Below are 18600 nucleotides of genomic sequence, written 5' to 3' on the forward strand. Positions count from 1 at the left end.
GGAAACATACAGTTACCAAGGTAACATGAAATCAGTAAAATCACCAATGTCTTTCCTGTGCACAAGAACAAAATGATGAACCATTCTGTGTAATCTCAAGGTAATTCTTTAACTATAAAAACATGAATGTTTTTCTATTATAAAAAGAGCACCATGTTCACTAATGCAAAAATGCCATTGACCTTCACATGCTTCAAAGATGAGAGTTGCTGCTTTCGTTCTTCGTCGGGCAAATGATGTCGGAATGTCATGAGCTGGATAATTACTCCGAGCATCTCAAACAGAAAACCGACTCCAGCTCCTAATCCCACATGATGGGAGACACAGAAACTTGCCAGTGCATTTAGGGGGTTAAGATGCATGTGGGAAAGCAGCTTAAATGAGGTTTCTGTGGTAACAGTGCAATACACTGAGGAGGGATGATTAACATTTCATAGGAGCAGCATCAGTAGGCTTCTGAGAGCCACAAAGAAACACTTAAAATATGGCTAAGAGTGTAAAGTCAGGCCTCGACTTGCAAGGCTTTATGAAGCTTAATGCGCTCATCAGCATGCTAACTTACTAATAATTCTATTTCACAGCACTTGTGCTCACTGTGTAGGTTCAGGCAAAATCTGACGGATTTAATAATACTGTAGATCCCTCAATATTTGTTGACATGTTTCAATAAGAACTTAAATGTAAACTTTATTAACCCTTTACAGGGCACTCATTGTAATACTTAGAAATTCAAAAATTCAACCTCATAGTGTTATTCAGGAACTTTATTTCTGTTAAAACATTTTTCGAAAAATTGTATTGTAATAAACATTGAGAAAGTTACCATATTTGTTTCAAATGCCACAACAGCAGGATCAGTGACATAAGGGGATCTCTTTTGATTGGCTGAGTGAGGATCACATGCTTCTTGACCTTACTGAGGTGCATAAGGGTGACCATATGTAATGTTTGCGGAAATGACCAAAAATAGTCACGTGCCCTATAAAGGGTTAAGGCACATGTGCTCATTATGTGACAGGAACTTTGTTGTCTGTATGTCTTGTCTGCCTTGTCAGGACACTCTGGAAAAAGTTGTCAATATTTCTCTCCAGGTTAAAAAAAAAAAGTTAATGAAATAAAAACTGCACACTTTCTAGCTATCCTATTTGTTGTCCCTTTCTGTGTAGCAAAACTTTAGATATGTAACAGGAAATATCAGAGACTATTACCTCCTGGTTGCCTCAGAATAATACTCAGAGGATCAACAACGACGTAATGATGAATCCAATCCAATCCAATCCAACTTTATTTAATTAAGCACTTTAAAACAACCACAGCTGACCAAAGTGCTGTACAATAAAACAAAAGTTAAAAAAGGCATAATACACAGTACACAATAAATTGAATCTTCTCAGTACCACTTTGTTGAAAGTGCAAGGCAATCCCCATCTGTCTGATAGCTCTGAAGCTGTTTCACACTCCAATGTTAATCTCATGTGGCTGGTTTAAGAAATTCAGGTTTTTACCAAAGCCTAAAGATTTCATCCTGCAGGGGAATATTAATACTTGGAAGTTTTGTGGCAATTTATTAAATCATTATGTGGAGATTGGTGGTCAGACTGACAGATATAACAGTCCACCAAATCATTCCACTGGCAATACAAAAGACAATCTGAAATAATCATATTCAATAAGACAATTTGAGCACTGGGAATTTGAGGCCGATTCAAATTGAAGTCATTCCTCAACTCATGACAACATAATCTTGAGAATGGATTTATTTATAAAGCAGACTGTATGAGTAAGAAGAGCTTCAAAGAAACATACAAAACAGATATTTCCTGTAAATAGCCTGTGAAAAGCAAAGCTCCCTGCATAATAAATATCACGTTCTTCTTTGATGAATGGGAGGGGGCTGCATGCGTGGGAAAGCATGTCCATATCTTGGCAGCATTGACTAAGGACTGGGGAAGAGCCATGGCAGGTTGTGAAGAACGATGACCTCTTCTCATGCTATGGCACATTCCTGCCATAACTAAGCAGAAACAGGCCTGGGATAACTATAGCAAGCAGCATGGAGGGGACGGGGGTCACAGCTTGGTGGAATTTAGGGGAGACTGCCAATCTCCTAATGCTTTCGAAAAAGGCTTCCACCAAATTAAGCTATGCTGTCAAACTGATTTCCTTTGACCTCATGACCTTTCTTCCATTAGCTGGTGATGGCAAGGGGAAATAGGACCATCATTTTAACATGAGGTCGGTTGTTTTTGGGGCGAACGCCAGAGGAAACATTTGAACAATAAGCTCTTTATAGGAGGTGAACCGATCCAAATTGTTTCACTTCAGATCTGATTACTAAGATCTGATTACTATATACCAATATTGATTCCAATATTTGTATTGTTGTTGTCGTTGGTAGTATGTTTAAGGCCACACAAAGCTGTAGTAAACCCGGTTCTGCGTTGCATTGTGCTGGCTTCACATACAAACACCAAGCTGCAACAACAGTCAAGTTTCAAATTAAATACTGTAGTGTAAGAGTTGTACTTTTCATGACCTTGAAATAGTTGTTCAATGTCGTCTGAACGTTGTCATGGATATGATTTGTGGATATTTCTTACAGTTCAGTCTGAATGTCTTCAGAGTGAGAGCTGAGAATGTTTAAAGTGCCCTGTCATCGGCACAGTCAGTCGTCATCAAACGTATAACAGTTAAATCTATCATGTGCTTAGTGAACTGAGGTTCTCAAAACACTTATTGATACCATGTTTTCAAACAATACCATCTCCATTATTGATGTGATCGAGGGTATCTAAAAGTACTAAAACTATCTTAAAACAACCACATCGTTTTGTGCTACATATTTGTACATTTCAGACAGTTTGCAGGAGTTTGCCTTCATGTTTTAGTCATAAATAAAGCTAAATGTCCTGGATCTGGTACCTAGGGCTTGTAATTTGTATTTGTCAACACTATTTGATTTTTTACTGGTATTAGGTTCAAATGATGGCATTTTGACAACCCTTAAACATACTGCATATGTAAGAAGTTGTCCTTGTCGCTTATTGAGAGTCTTCAGCCTCCATCATGTCTTTTGAATATTTGTATACGTTTATAAAAAGCAACATTTGTAAAAACATGTGTTTGTAAAAATAAAGACTAGACAGCAACTATACAACAGCAATAAAAAAGGGTCACTGATGAACTGGTGAGTCGTGGTGTGGGACTCAATCTCTCTGAGGTTCCCTCTGACTAATGGTTAAAGGAAAGCAGTGGAGAGCTGACCCATGGATCATTTGATATCGATGTTTCAGACTTCCGTGACTCCCTCCCTGAAATTCACTCATGTCTCCCTCTGATGAGAACTCTGACAGCTGCTGGTTTCCACAGTCCACTTAGCGGGGCCTTTAGGGAAAGTCTGGTATTGAGAGGGGGTGTGTTAGAGCAGGAGTGTGATGGGAATACATGTGCCTGACACACACTCACTTATTGATCTTCTCTGACCTTGGCTCCATTGACATGATGGGCTTGAAGGACGGACAAGCACCCAAGGTTCATCGTTCCCCACTTTCACACTGCAACTCCTGGAAGCTAGATACATTCTGGAGCTTCATTGATTCAAACCTTATCTATTGGGTCCTAATGGGAAAACTTTACACTGTTTACTGTTGGAGCAAGATAGCAAGGACACTTTGAGTGAGCACTCATAAGTGCTTAGAGGTATAGAGTACAGGAAACACCCTTTATCTATTTATCAAGGACAATCACAGCGGGGAAATGCAGCAGTCAATAAAGAGAGTAACTTAAAGAGCTTCCATGAGTCAACAATGTGTAATCTTGATGGATCTATACTCATACAGAAAGTCAATATAAATGGGCTTTTAGAGTGGTCGGACACCATGGAGGGACTCAACCACTACACTTGAACTCTGCAGGAAAAACATCAGCAAGTAAACATGAACAACTGTTCAAGCATAAACAACGGAAATCTTATATAGCATCATAAATTATTCAGTAACGTTTTACAACAGGATGTTGCTATTATGACAATTCAGTGAAAATAAAGAAAGAAGAAAAAACAACATTTTAACTTGCAAGTGGTTCTTTCCAAACACTGAAAGCATTTCCTGGCGCAGATTAAGACTTCACAGTGGCGATTTTATGTAAATAAACAGAATTAATATTAACAATAAACTAGTTCTTTGGATGACAGCACATGTTTAGACTTTAAGAGAAGTAACAAAGCTCCGACTTCACAACTGTTGCATCATGCCCCCCCGCCTATCTAAATAATTGAGTGTCCCAGAGGTAATCAGGAGAAATGGGTGTCGCATTCTTGCACCCTCTTGAGCACATTCAAGCTAATGACTCCACTATCAGTGAATCAGCATTTAAGAGATAATTATGTCAAGAAACAACTCACTTAAATCACATCCTCTAAGATCCCCCCCCCACCCAGAGTCCAGTCTAATTATGATCAGACATATTGCTGATTAAACATCATATGTATGTCCTCACAGTGCGCATACCCAGTTCAAACAGTGGACAAAAACAGCATAAAATGTTTCCAAGACACGACTACACAAGAAACAGATTAAACGTGTCAGTGGGGAGGAGAGAAAAAAATAGAAATATGCGATGCGACTCTTAAATAGAACAGAAATGACATCCATGTTTAATACAGAGGAACGTGCTGGGACAACACAGCTAAGCAGTGTCAGTTTCAGAGTACAAAAGGTAATAAGCACCAAAACAGAAGAAAAACAAAACATGGCCAAAAATAGCTGCTGAGTTCTGAAGGTGACATGAAATTACACTTTTCAAATACCATTTCATGAAGTCAGGAGGGAGGAAATCATTTCCCAGCAAGACACGATGAGTGTATCATAGAACAAACACAGCATTCCTGCTGAATCATTTGAACTTGAGTTAAATATAACGAAAGAATTGAACAGCACTGTGGGAACCAGGAATGCTGGGAACAACCCTTCACATGGTTACGACCTTTGCCTCCCCTTGGTCTTGAGTACTAATCACACACAAACCTTGTTGTGGATAAACCTACTCAAAGTTACATCCAACCCTAAAGAATGGACAGGGTGGGGTTGCTGAGCACTTTGACAAATTTGACTCCTTTGTAGCGTTCCTTCTGTGCCAAAGCATGAGAATACTGGTTATAAAAAGAAAGATTTATAGCTCTGCAGGCGCGTATACAAAGAACTAACAAACAGGCAGCCAGTGCAGAAATCAATACAGCCACTCGGTCTCCCTGCGCGGAGATGACTAACCCTGAGTCTACTTTGAATAAAACTAAAGTCCTACCTTTAAGAATGAATAATGCATTAAAGGCAGCCAGCCAATGGCTTGTTCTTCGCCTCATTGTGCTGACATTGTAGGTGATTTTATACTTTTGATTTATGTGTGTTATGTTACCCTGTGGTGCTGCACATCATTTGTACAACTCAATGTTAGTCATGTATCAGTAGCTTTTACCGGCCCACATCAGGACCACCTCTCAACCCACCCATGACCTTAAAGAAGAAAAGAGGGGTAAAATCCTGAATCCTTTTTTTTTAATGTACTGTTTGGCTAAGTGGCCAATTTAACTAAGTGGATCACAAAGCAAATAAAAATGAATAAATCAACTTTCATGTCGACAGAGATGTCCAAATGGAAAGAGCGGTTTTTAAATGGTGAACTGTGCAGTCTTTTTGTATAGAGAAAAGAAGCTGGGACTTTGCCTACCAGCCAGCAAATGCTGCTCCCTGTCGTCTTGAGTATTAAAGGTGTGAAAGCTCCAGAACTTGATGATTCATACGCTGGTCATCCGAGGACTTGAGCTTATTTCCCTGAGGACAAAAGAACAAGAGAGGAGAGGTAAGATGCCAGCTTCATTTCCCAAACAACTGCTCCTGGTGTCGCAGTTTATGAGAAGTCAAAGATACAAGCTAATCAGAGTTAATTAAACAAACAAACGTGAAGCTGAACGTAAACGTGCACACCAAATTGTAAAGTGAAGTGAGCAGTGGCAAAAGATTGGCAGGTTCATTACCAGGAGAATGCTAAAAGAAAATGAGTTATGGTTTAAGAGGTGGCAGGGCTGAGCGCTGAAAAGGTTCTGAAGAGTAAGCTTTCCAATTATCTTAATTTCTAGAAAACAAACCTCTATAGCTCAGTGACCCGTTTAGCACCTGTCTTTCTCTCTGCTGAGCTTGATTAAGCAATTTAAAATGATCACAAACTGGTAACTGTCGCTAATCACAAAAGCACAGCACATGTTTTTGACCAAAACGTTTGGCCAGAGGTGATAAAATGAAGAGAGAAATTCCAACTTTAAACAGAGAACATCACATCACCTGTTCAAAGTGTCCAATAATTTGTGCAGAAGTGAGACAAAGTTAAAAATAAACACCTATCGGCATGCATCTTCATGCTGCGATTACGAAAAAGAACCTGTTCCCACTTGATGCAGGCTAATCTTAATAAATGTTCACATCATAAAAAGCCTCTGTGTATGTGTGCATTAATAGTGTCAACGGACAAATGAACCAGTTCAACTCTGCAACACTGTCACGTCCCAATTCTCATTAGAGCCATGAGTCAACAGAAATTAGTCATGAACCACTCCCTTACCCTAAATTCATCCCTGCAGGCATGGCATTCTGCTTTGGCCCTCTCTATATGACAGTGTGCTCAGGCAAGAAACACAACTATATAAGGAATTGTTAGTGTTGCGGCTCGAAACTATTAAGAGCCAAGGGTTTAGATGTTGGGAGTCTGTTTACTCTGAGAGCCTTTTTATTTTTTTGTTTTAAGAGGGTCCACTTTCTAAACATGACTCAGGGCTTTCAGGTGTAATCCAACACTAATATTGACTGCCAGCGGGCAGAGGATGGGGGAATGTTTGTGTGAACATGCAGGTGTGAGAGCTGTGAATATGGCCATATTTGGGTAGGTTTTTTTGGGGGGGGAATGAATAAAGCTGGCTGTAATATCAATATATAATAATAATTATTATTATAATAAATAAGACGTAATGGATGCTAAAAAACGTACATTCCCATGAGATTAAGAACACGATCAAGTATCAACTGCAGAGTCCTGACTTAAAAAGAGATGCATAACCAGAGGCAGGCCAATTCTCCCCTGGGATTCTATATTAAGTTCTCATTTTGTCCATGACCACTTCCTTCCTCTAAATCTAATTGACATTGCTCGACAGTATTTCTAACAAGGCTTATAGCTAAACGGCTCCATATGTCCCTTAATGAGAGTTAAGCAACTGCAATCAGGACCGCTTTAGAGCAGAGCACATCGCACTACTGCTGCTCTGACGCAAAGTGTTTCCATGCATCCAACAGGTACTATTTATTTACAATCTGCTGTTTTTAATGCACATGTTTAATTGATTAAACTTTGGAAATGATCACTATGAGCGTGAGTCAACCTGCTGCGCTACTTCAGCCAAGAGAGAAGGAGCTTAAATATAAAGATGCATGGAGTCTTTGATCTTTGACTCAAAGTAAGACTAAGAGGTCCCAATGGGAGGGAAACATGCCAGGCTCAACACAACAAGAATCAAAGACTTTGCATGCATGACACGAGCCCTCAAACCACATATGACATTGTTGCTCTTGGCAGGAAATGTGAAAAGCAAAAGAAAGTTTCAAAGATGTGGATATTATGTCTGCTCATGTGTACGCCAGAGGGATCACAGCAAGTGAACAAAGCTAAAAGGGATTACGGTTAAAAAGATGGTAAAAATATATATATATATTGCCTCTAAAAAACTGAATTGTTTATAAATTGTGTTTAAGTGAAATCTATTTAACAAGATTCAATTTAGTTTCAGCTTTTGTTGCAAGCAGTACACAGCATCTGCTCGGAATTCAAATAACAGTGACAGACAGGAAGAGTGCACTCCTTCCTTCATGTTCACAAAACGTTGTGGTGTCTGCATGCAACACACAGATGTTTCCTCCTCAGAGTCATGTGCCTGCATTGGTTGTGTGTGAAGAATTAGTGGGCTGGAGCCAAAGGAGGGGCAGACGACTGTTTGCAATGGTCCATGGAGCGTGTCTTCAGGCCCAGACTCCGTTTCCAAGACAACAACAACAACCAGGAGTTCACCAAGACCTTTAAAGCAGAGTGGAAAGTTGGCCAATCAAATAGAGATATAAACTTAGAAAGTTTTTGAAGATAGTTTGTGATTCAGTCTGGATAATTAACTGAATCATCATCTCCAACAAAGTGCAAAAGAGCCAATCAACAACCGACTCAAAGAAGTCTATTCCAACATAACCCAACGTCAGCCAGCCGCTCTGACGACATGGTAAAACAATTCATGATTCAAGCATCTCAATTTAAAAAAGTGCACCCTGGGAAGCCTCTGACAAGTGAGTGGATATAATGTTTGTGTTAGAATACACATGTAAACCAAACGACTGGAATAAAGAGTGACCATGAGGTACATGGACCATGATGTCATTATTATTGTGCATGTCTGAGCCAGGGCAGAAAAAGCATCAGAGCTGGTCCGAGAGGCTGGGACTTCAATTGTATTTCGATAGCATCACTGTCTATATTTAAAAATGATTCTGCAGATTAGATAGGAAAGGGCTCTGAACTCTCCTGGACACAAGTTAGTGTTTTTGCATCTTTCTCTTCCCTATTATCCATACTGCAGTCCCACTGCTCAACTCCCAGGGCAGGCAGCTGGCTCGGCATCACACACATCACAGGACAAAAGGGAAACTCCAGATTGTCGCGGTGAGGGCAGCCACCCGTGGCAGAGCTCAGCAGGGAATCCGGTTGTTTATGGTTGGCACTAATTACAGATCGTCAAACTCATCAAGCTCCAGAAACTTCAGCTGACAGGAAAAAAAAACTATAGCAATGGTTTGAACAAAAGTACAGTAAACATAGACCCACCATTTAAACCATCTCCACTCGGAGCAAGCCAGATAAAAGATGGAGTGATGTCATCTCAATAGGAGGGCTTAAAGACATCACTCAGGATCAGACTCACACTCCACAGGGAAGCCTATTAACTTCTGCAAGGGGCAAGCTGTTGAAGTTTTACTGCTACCCTGAGGACTGATGTATTCAGCATGGAGTATGTATGTATACATGTGTAGAATCAAATCCAACTCAAGGCTGTAGCCAAGCTACTCATTAAGACAACCACCTTATTCACCCTAATAATGTTTCTTCTTCCTTTACATGCAATCATAGCAGCAGAGAAAGAGTATTTTTATAAACCAAAGGGTTTGATCTTCTGCACAAAGAAGGATATTGAGAAAGTAGTGGCAGCTATTGAAAGCAAATACAACCACGTTTTTTATGGTTTTAATCTAGTGTTCCTGTGTTTAATTTTCATTTAGCTGTCATTACCTGCCAACTGTGGCTGAGGGGTTTTACATTAAAATGGGACGTTTACAAATGTCTAACCAATCAAAAATCTTTGTCAAGGCAATAAAACCAACAACAAGCTCCACCTTCTATCTTGTGATTGGTTCTATCCTGTTTCAGCAGGAAATACATCCAGACAGAGCCAATTCAAACCCTCTTCGTTGTGTTTCATGGGGACTGCAGGAAGGGCTGAGATTATGATAATACATTACTTCTAATTACCTCTAGTTTATGACATTCAGCATAAAACAGCAATCGATCAGAGCGTGACGACTGAAGGACATGCTCAGCTTGTGACTCATCTGAAACGGTTGACAGTTTTGGGATTGAGCTAAGTGTCCTGTTTTCAGGGGCGTTCAGGTTTTACAAAGATTTGGGTTTGAAGTTACACCTTAAAACATGAATAATCATTACACACATTTTCACAAAACTGCTTTGGTGTAGTAACAGAACCTTCAGTTTGTGTGTCATATACTTCCCTACTGTCTGGGCTCGTAGTTTTATGCTCCCATGTTTATGACTGCCAGACAGCAGTTTGACTACTGTCTATTTCCCACAAAGCCCTGACTGGAAAGTTGAAGACGAATAACAAAGATGAGGTCCTATATGTTAAAAAAAAAAAAAAAAAATCAACATAATGGGAAGCCCATGGACTTGCTCTAAAGCCTGTTAAAGATGAATGGCTTTATGCTGATAGGTCCATGTATGAACTGAATAAAAGTGTTGCAGGTGTGAGCTTAACAAATTCAGAAATCAGAATAATATAGATGAAAACCAAAATGCAATCCATTGAAAATTAATTTCCAGATAGTGCAGGCCACTTCTTAATTAAACATCAGTGTGTTTCACTTCCCTTTTTGCTCTGTGCTGGTTGGAAGCTTTTAGGTTATGCAACGCCAAGTAGCTGCCAAATGATTCTGGCTGAAAGCCAATCAGCAGATACCATAACCATTGTCATTGTTTGTCAGGGGCAGTACACTTCATATAAAAGGAAAGGACTGTGAAAGATGTAACAAATGATACCTTCACCCACAATATGGTGAAATAAGAAATAAAGAATAAAGAGATAACCTAATGTTACTATGGAACAACGCAGAACAAAAGCAGGTTTGTAGGGCTGCTTGATTATGGAAAAATCATAAAAATAAAGATAATCATTATTATAAAATAATGATTATTATTACTTTGAGGTAATGTTGAACGACAAACACTGAAGCATTTACCCTACATGACTAAACTGATGAACCTTTTATGTCCTTTACTGTATAATAGAACGACTGTGACAAAACTGAGGAATTAAAGCCCTGGATGAAGAAAGTCATCCTGATAATTATGTATGTCATGCTTTCACACGGGACTAATTATTGCTTATACAGTACAAGTAAATTAACTTCTCTGGTTCAACTAGCGGAGATGTAATGGGGGACTCTTGAGCTGATGTGAAAATAAGACAGTTTGTAAATAAAACAAAAAAAGGAAACAATCAGATGTGGGGTAAGCGCGAGTTATATCAAAGTATTTGAGTTTCTACATAATCCTCACATTTAAACTCCTAACACTTCTTTGTGTAAATACCCCATATAGACATTAATATAAATGATTATTGCATAAAGTTAACAGGGCTTAGAGAAAACTAATGTGTGTCCATTAAAAAAGGACTTTAATACATCTTCATTTATGTATCTATAAAATGCTTTTAGAAATAGTTAACTTGATTGTTTGATGTACGAAAACCTGCAAGTATGTTAAACGTGTGTGATGAGTCTTTTACACAATTGAAGGACTGTCAATAGTTTGAATCATCAGCAGAGAGAACAACCAGGGTTAATAAACATTTTGCCTGTTGAATCTCTAAATCTGTATTTTGCAGCATCATGAAGAAACAACAGCAGGACAAGCTGCAAGAACAAATCTCAAAACCTTTGTTTGCAGTGAAACAACAAGAGTCCCATAGTCTGATACAGGCACTGAACTGAAACCAAAGGAACACATATACGAGACATTTTGTTGAAAGCTAAATCTGATTTTGAATGAGATGATAAATATGATCGTACATTCAGGACAGGATTACAAATGCTGACCACTGTCAACATCATACTCTGTAGTAAGAAAAACTGCCTCTTCCACTATAAAGTATTGTTTACACCTCTTAACAACAGAATGTGCCATTCTACATTTTCTCTGGCACATTAAGCAGGGGTGATGGCACAAGCAGGGACATTAACTTTACAATAAGCTGTTTCATCTTTCATATTGCTCCACCTCAGCCTGCTTTTTCTGACGCTAAAAGAAACAAACAGAAAAGGTTTGCTCTGATTTATGCCGAGTCCCCATCACGTGTCGGTGCAGGTGTTATCATACTTGAGCACTCGCCCGGGGGGAAGAATAAGTGCTGGCACTGGGGAGAAAAATGCCTGCCATAAGAAATGCAAGTTTCCCTATCTACATTTCTTCTTCTTCGGCAAAGACAACAAACGCACTTTCAACATTTCAGACTTAATGAAACTGTCAGAGAAAGCAATCCATGTGTTTGAATACCTCATTTTCACTTTGAACATGCGATTCACTGCCTCACAACTGAGTGCGGACGTATGCAATGATCTGAATGCCGGAGCTTGTTGTGCTGTGGTCTTGTTTGCCAGCCTCAAGATCACTGGCTAGTTTGCGCACAGCCACTGTTCCTGTCAGTCAACAGTCCTCTGGATCATAGCACGTCCAACTCCTCCTCTTCCTCCTTCCATGGCCCAGATCTGGTGGCTAAATGCCAGTAACTGGGCAGGACACCAACTTGCTATCACAATGACACGCTCACGCAAACAGAAGTTTCACATGCAAGCAGTCAGATTCAACACCAAATCCTCAAACTTGTATGCCTGAATATAGACTTCCAAATAAAGACTTCCGTTTCTTTTTTTCCTCTGTGCTCTCTTTGACACCATTCTCAGACAGACACGTCACACATTCGTCTCATCCCCTACAAACGAGCCCCCCGTCAGCCTGCCAGCCTGATATAGCCGTGGTATGGGCCCCGGGTGTGGGCCAGTCTGAAGGAATGAGAGTGTTTGTTTTCTGATCTTCATGTGATACAGATCATGTCACGCACCAAACAACAAGCACTTTCACAACCTGTGGTGTGTGTGTGTGTGTGTGTGTGTGTGTCTGTGTGTGTGTGTGTGTGTGTGTGGGGGGGGGGGGGGGGGGGGTCTCTTTAAAGAGACATGGCATCCACTGATACTGCTAATAAGATGACAGTGTGGAGGGTCTGAATGTGTACGTGTGTATATGAGGCTGAAGGGTTAAACAGGTCATTTGAGATGTACCCTCACTCAGCTGGCTGACCTGAACATTCGGTGAGTCTGCAGAATTACTTTGAGCAGCACCAACAGGATTATTTGCAGCAATGAGTGTTGCTTTGTCATGCAATGTCAGACAGCAAATGCCTGTTTACAAGAAGAGAGACGATGAATGCTAGGATGCATTTTTGCACTGTGAAGGTTGCATTATGTCTTAACCACTGCAGCTAGAAATACCAAGTGACAAATGCTGTTTGGAATGATTGTGCCTAAATTTCCTTCAACATGTCTGTTGTGCTGATATGAACGAGTGCAGCCCTGTTCGAGCTGTTGCCATTTGAAAGGCACAGCTGTTCCCATTTTTTTTTTAATCTACAAAAACAGTTTATTTCCCAGATGAAGCTTTGACAAAGTTGAACATGTAAGCAGACCATTCATTTCGTGTAGGTGTGTGTGTATCAGTGGTGTATCACTGACTCCTGCGGTGTGTTGTGAGTGAAACAGGGAGCATGCGTTCAGTGTGCTCTGTATCTTCAGTGTTTGGATTTAACGCAGCGCCTGTTTAACAGAGTCCGTGTGGATGTGTCTGCAGACTACAGCAGTCTGTTCCATATTGTTTGAATCATCGCTGATCGTTGATAAATACTGACATAGTGAGAGTGAACAGAAAAAGTTGAATCACGTATGTGTATGTATCCCAACAATAAAAACTTCATCTGAACAGATCATTGACTGTGTTTCACTTCCATTGCACTCAGTGTAGACGTTTGTCTGGGACTGCTGGCGTTCCTGTGTACGTATGCACATCATTGCGTCCCCGAGCCTCTCTGGCATGCATGAGTGTTTATTATGATGGATCAAATATGATTTAATTCCCCGGCCCTTTTCTTTAATGCCCAAGAAAGCTGCTCATCGCTTATCGCAGCTTTTTCTTCAACAAAGTAACAACAGAAACTCCAGCATCACAAAGTAAAAGAAACAGTGTAAACACACTTTGGTGAACTGGGATTAGGTGTGAGCATGAACAATACATCAGCCTCGTGTTGCTTTCAGAGAGTAGGGATAAACATTTGACAAGCGTAAAGCCCTCCTGTCAGGAGCTCATCCAGCTTTAGTTTGCTGTTTTATACAAAAATAAATGTGTTTCTTCATATATAATGATACTAATTAAAATTCTCATTAAACTAAGATATTAGCTGTGCTCCCTCTTCTCTAATTGCTTCTGGTGACCTAATTAGTGTATTGTCTAAATACAAATGAAGGATTACTCTTCCTGAAAATATTTCAGGATTGCTGACAGTGTCTTACAGTTAATGTAAAGTAGAAGTCGGATTTGGATGTCATTACATTGTGCTTGATGGTCCATGCAATGTGATATATTTCTGTCAGCTTGCAGAGGCTCAAGACAGCACTAAACTAAAGGTTCTCAAAAACTCACCTCAGCCAAAGCTGAGGTACAGAGATATGTAAGTTATCCCTGTCCATCACAGAATGAGAAGAAAAAGAAGGATGAGATTAGAAATATAGAAAGATGTCATTAAAAAAAAAAAAGATAGAAATGGGGTCCTATTGTAATAACAGGAAATTAGAGGGAAAGCTTTTATGGATAGAAATAAGTGAGTCATAATGACCTACTTTAGCATTCAGAAGTGTGAAGATTTTTTTGCAGTGCCATTAATAAGTGTAGATCAGCAAAAAGGGCCACACCCACCAACCCCCATCCATCTCATCTGTAATTCAGGAGACTTCTCTATTTCTCTGAGCTATGTTGAGATGCAAATGAAGAGCTGTACGTAATATTTAGACCCAATACAAGGTTAACTACTCACACCATTATTGGAAACTGCAGAACCCAGGTACAAAAACTATTTGCAGGCAGAACTGACAGTCTGATAGATGACAAACGCAAACACAGGCCACCTCCAAAAAAACCTACCATAGTTCATCCTGGAAAGCTTCAGATTGATGTAAGAGATAGTATTCAGGCATGCAAGTGGCCCCAATCCACGACTGTAATCTCTGACAGCAAGCAGAGCTCAGGTTCAGCTCTGTAAACAAGTCCAGCTGCAGCAAGCTATGTCCGAGAGATTTCAGCACAACACGTAGCGTGTTATTTTAAGATGCAGGCAGAGTCCGGCAGAGTAAGTGAGGTCAAAACTTGGCCAAATGCAAGAACCCCACTGGGCTCTCAGCAAATCAGAGTAAAGCAGAATTGTTTTGGTCCAGCCAGGGCAACAGCCAGTCACATGAAGGCATTGTCTAACCCAAACAAATACTTGTGTAGATAGATCACCACAGATCCTGAGAGCGAGGATTATCCTTCCATATATGGACTACAACAGAGAATCTAGGCAGTAAAAAAGTTAGCGATCAGATCACACAGTTTCTGTTTCTCTGTTTGCACAGCTTGAAGCTTAATCCAAAATTGAAAACAAAAACAACAACTGAGCCACAAATATTTTTGATTTTTTTTTTTTTTTTTAAACATACTAAAGATTGTACAGAGAGGCAGGTTTGTCAGGAGATTTGGTCTCCCTGTTTTTTGGGCATTTGTCTGATGTTAAGTGTAAAACAGTCAGGTCACACAGAAAAAATTCCTGAAAATGCAGCCAATAGGTCCAACTGGTGCTAAATGAATATAAAAGCTATATTTATTATGTTGTGTTTCTGCAGATTTCAAGGCATCATCATGGTACTATTGAAAATACTGCTTGGTGGTCTCAAAGCATGTGACTATGTCCCTTTCTTCTCAGTGTCCCCAGGGACTTTTATTTGTATCTCAGAGTTATTTGCTTTAGCTCATATCCATCACACAGCCCGATTTCATCAGCAAAACATGCAGAACTGTGGGACTGAGCCTAAAGACATTTTTACCTCTAAATGAAATTGGAAACCAGATTCATCCTGGGATTTTGATCTCCCACCACATATTGTTAGATCTTTATTGGCCATCTCTCATCGCAGCCTCCGGGTGCATGCTGTGTTAGTTCTCCAACTGAGAGAGGTATTTGGAGCGGGGATTGAAGCACACTGGGAAAGAATATTTCGACACACGTTTGATTGATGATGGTGAAGAGCCTTTTCTCAAGAGTAGCAGCTTTTTTTTTTGCTGCTAATGACAGTGAGAAAAAAAAACACATTTTTAAAAAATGACAAAATACACAGTGCATTGCCTGCACACTACCTGTCAGCCCCTGTGTTTATTAGCAAATCACTGTTTGCTCGTGTTGGACTCGTGTTGTAAGTTGCTATGGACAAAAGCATCTGCTAAATGGGTTGTAGAATTATAAAAGAAAGAACGGACCTTAACCTGAGCATTCTTTGAAAGCCAGGTTTCTTCAAAAATAAGAACCCTTAATCATCATTAGATACCATCAAGTAATGCTAGGGCATCTTTTAGGCTAATGTTTTTAGTTTTGTATTTTCTTGTTTTACGGGACAACAGCTCCATGTCATTTAGTCTTTTGTCAGCAAAGATTTATTCAAACAGCACTACTAAAGTTCAAAACAGATTTTCTAAAATTCCTTCCGACAACTTCTTAATGCCACCAAGTTGAGTGTCCCCTAGCGACAGCTTTCATTGGCTCTGGTTCTTCTTCAACCAATGGAAGTGCAGTAAGTTGTTTGTATTTACTTCCCTTTAGTTTATTTCTCTTATCACTTCATCTTCTGCTGTGTTGAGAAGAGGGAGCCTGAGGAATAACAGATCATATAGTGCTTGGAACGCATGCAGCTGGAACGGACCCTTGAAAGAATCTCCAAAAAGACGCCTTCGGTTTTAAGGTCACAGAGTCTACGAGAGGCCAGCGTGTACAGTGTGGGAATGTTGTGCGCAAAGAAAACACATTTATGAAGTGAAGGATCTTTTCAGTGTTACTATTATGAGAAAAATATCCAAACTGAAGGCCTCTAAGTGGTTTTACAACGAGGCTCTGATGACAGATCATTTATTATGCATTCTGCCAAGCTATCATCCGTTAAGCTTCCATTGATGTGCCAAAAGCGATGCAATGTCTGACATGACCCACATCACTCAGCCATTAACAAGACATATTGGTGCTTTTTACAATGTGTGTGTGTGTGTGTGTGGGGGGGGGGGGGGAGAAACAGGTGAGAGATCTGGAAGACATCAACAATAAAAAGTCCTGACATCATCCCTGGCTCTGGATCAGGCTTTGTTTTATGGACCACCACAGGAAGGGTGATGGTGGTAAGAGCAGAGTATCCTACGCCTAATATGCAGTTCAAAAAGAAAAGAACTGACACCATTAAATCACTAAGTTCCACAGCTTCAGCCCATTAAGACGGTTTGGAAAATGTTGAATAGCTGAACTCTGTGTGCCCTGTAAGGAGGGGACATACTTTTAAATCACACGCTTTGGTGAAAGGACAAAGTTTAACAAGGGGTGAGCAGCAGCCCACAGCTTTCCACCAGAGTCAAGTCATTCAGGTCACTAATTGTCCTCATCAGTATTTAAAGCAGGTAGCGCAGAGGACTAAATGAATTCAACACATTAATTAAGAAGAAACTGCAATATTTGCCATCAGGGTGCATCTACATATTAAATAAGGAAAAGGCTAGATAAAAGTAGACTAATTAGAGGCAGCAAATTGTTTCACTGGTTAAGTAATTCAACGGTCTTCATATGCAGTGGTGTAACCTCAATTTGAGTTGCATTTTCAAGGTCAACATTCTGGCCGATAGCTTATCAGCAAAGCCATAACCTTGAGTTCCAGACATAATCACTGATGTTTAAAAAGTCAGCATTCCTTTAAAAGGTCAGACACAATTATTTCAAACTATTTCAAATGTGTACGCTCTCTTGCAACAGTAAACAAACGTCCAGTGACATCAAACCAAAGCCAATGTTGTAAGGCTGAGATTCCTCTTAAAACATTCAACATCCTGAATATTCAGATGACTAATAAATATGTCTAATCCCAAAAACATCTTAATCTTAGTCTAAAAATAATCATCTTTGAATGGTAAATCAAACTGATAGTTTGGGAACATGATATTTACAGGAACAAACCTTTGCAGAGATTGAAGCGTTGATACTAGTGTGCTACTTCAGATGAACACGTTTAACCACATCTCGAACCTTTGTGTGACTTGTCCCCACAGAGACAAACACAGACAAGAGCACAGCAGGCAAGAATGCTGGCGAGACATATCAAACACGGGACAGGAGCAGACGCCTCCTGGCTTGATCTCAGTGTCACTGTGGTTCGCTCCTTTATCATCCAACATCTTACCTCTAGCACAAGAAAAACAAAGACGACTTATAACAGAGCCTGGTTGGCCTGTTTTTAGTCATGTCACATGCAGCAAGTCAGGAGAAACGTTATGGACTGAAAATGTGATTTTCATTTTTTTCCAAAGATTAAAGAAAAGACAAACACAAGCAGTAATGTTTGATTTCATAAAAGATGCACTTCAACTTTACAGCAAAGCTTCTAATTCATCTAAAATTGCTTTAGATAATACCTTTGTACGTCGTCAACTTATTGAACTAAGAAATGATTCAGGTTTATCTGAGTGACTGTTGAGACCAGAGGATCACTTTAATTTGTTGAGGCATCTCCTCACCTGGATGACTCAGATGACATTACACTGACTTTTGGAAGGTGCAATGTTTTTGCCTGATCGCTTCAAAATGTACTCGGTATAAGCAACGACCGGGAGCTGCCAACATGAATTATATCAAGACCACGGATCCAAAACAAAACTGGGCTCCAGCTCTGCCTTCAATCTAGGCAGAGCCAAAGTCAGTAGACATGGCTTCCAGCCCAAACTGCACTTTATCAGGCTCCACTGACCTTCTAAAACCTGGAGAGTTTTGTTTAAGGAGTGAATACATGGAAAAGTTGGGATGGGGTGAAATAGGAACAATGTTGTTTATCACTAAGAGTGTGA

General features: G+C 39.9%; 1 protein-coding gene across 2 annotated transcripts in view; it reads right to left on the minus strand.

Moving 5' to 3' along the window:
* Positions 1-18600, minus strand: part of peak1 (pseudopodium-enriched atypical kinase 1) — a 94335-nt gene that overhangs the window by 70027 nt on the left and 5708 nt on the right. Inside the window, exon 2 of one of the 2 annotated variants that reach the window (XM_079346279.1) lies at positions 5725-5828. The exons of the other annotated variant lie outside the window; for it this stretch is intronic. The gene's annotated coding sequence lies outside the window, so the exon portion shown is untranslated. The remainder of the gene's footprint in view (positions 1-5724; positions 5829-18600) is intronic. 2 annotated transcript variants of the gene reach the window in all.

This window comes from Symphodus melops (genome assembly GCF_947650265.1).
Source record: "Symphodus melops genome assembly, chromosome: 6".
In the NCBI taxonomy this organism is placed as follows: domain Eukaryota; kingdom Metazoa; phylum Chordata; class Actinopteri; order Labriformes; family Labridae; genus Symphodus; species Symphodus melops.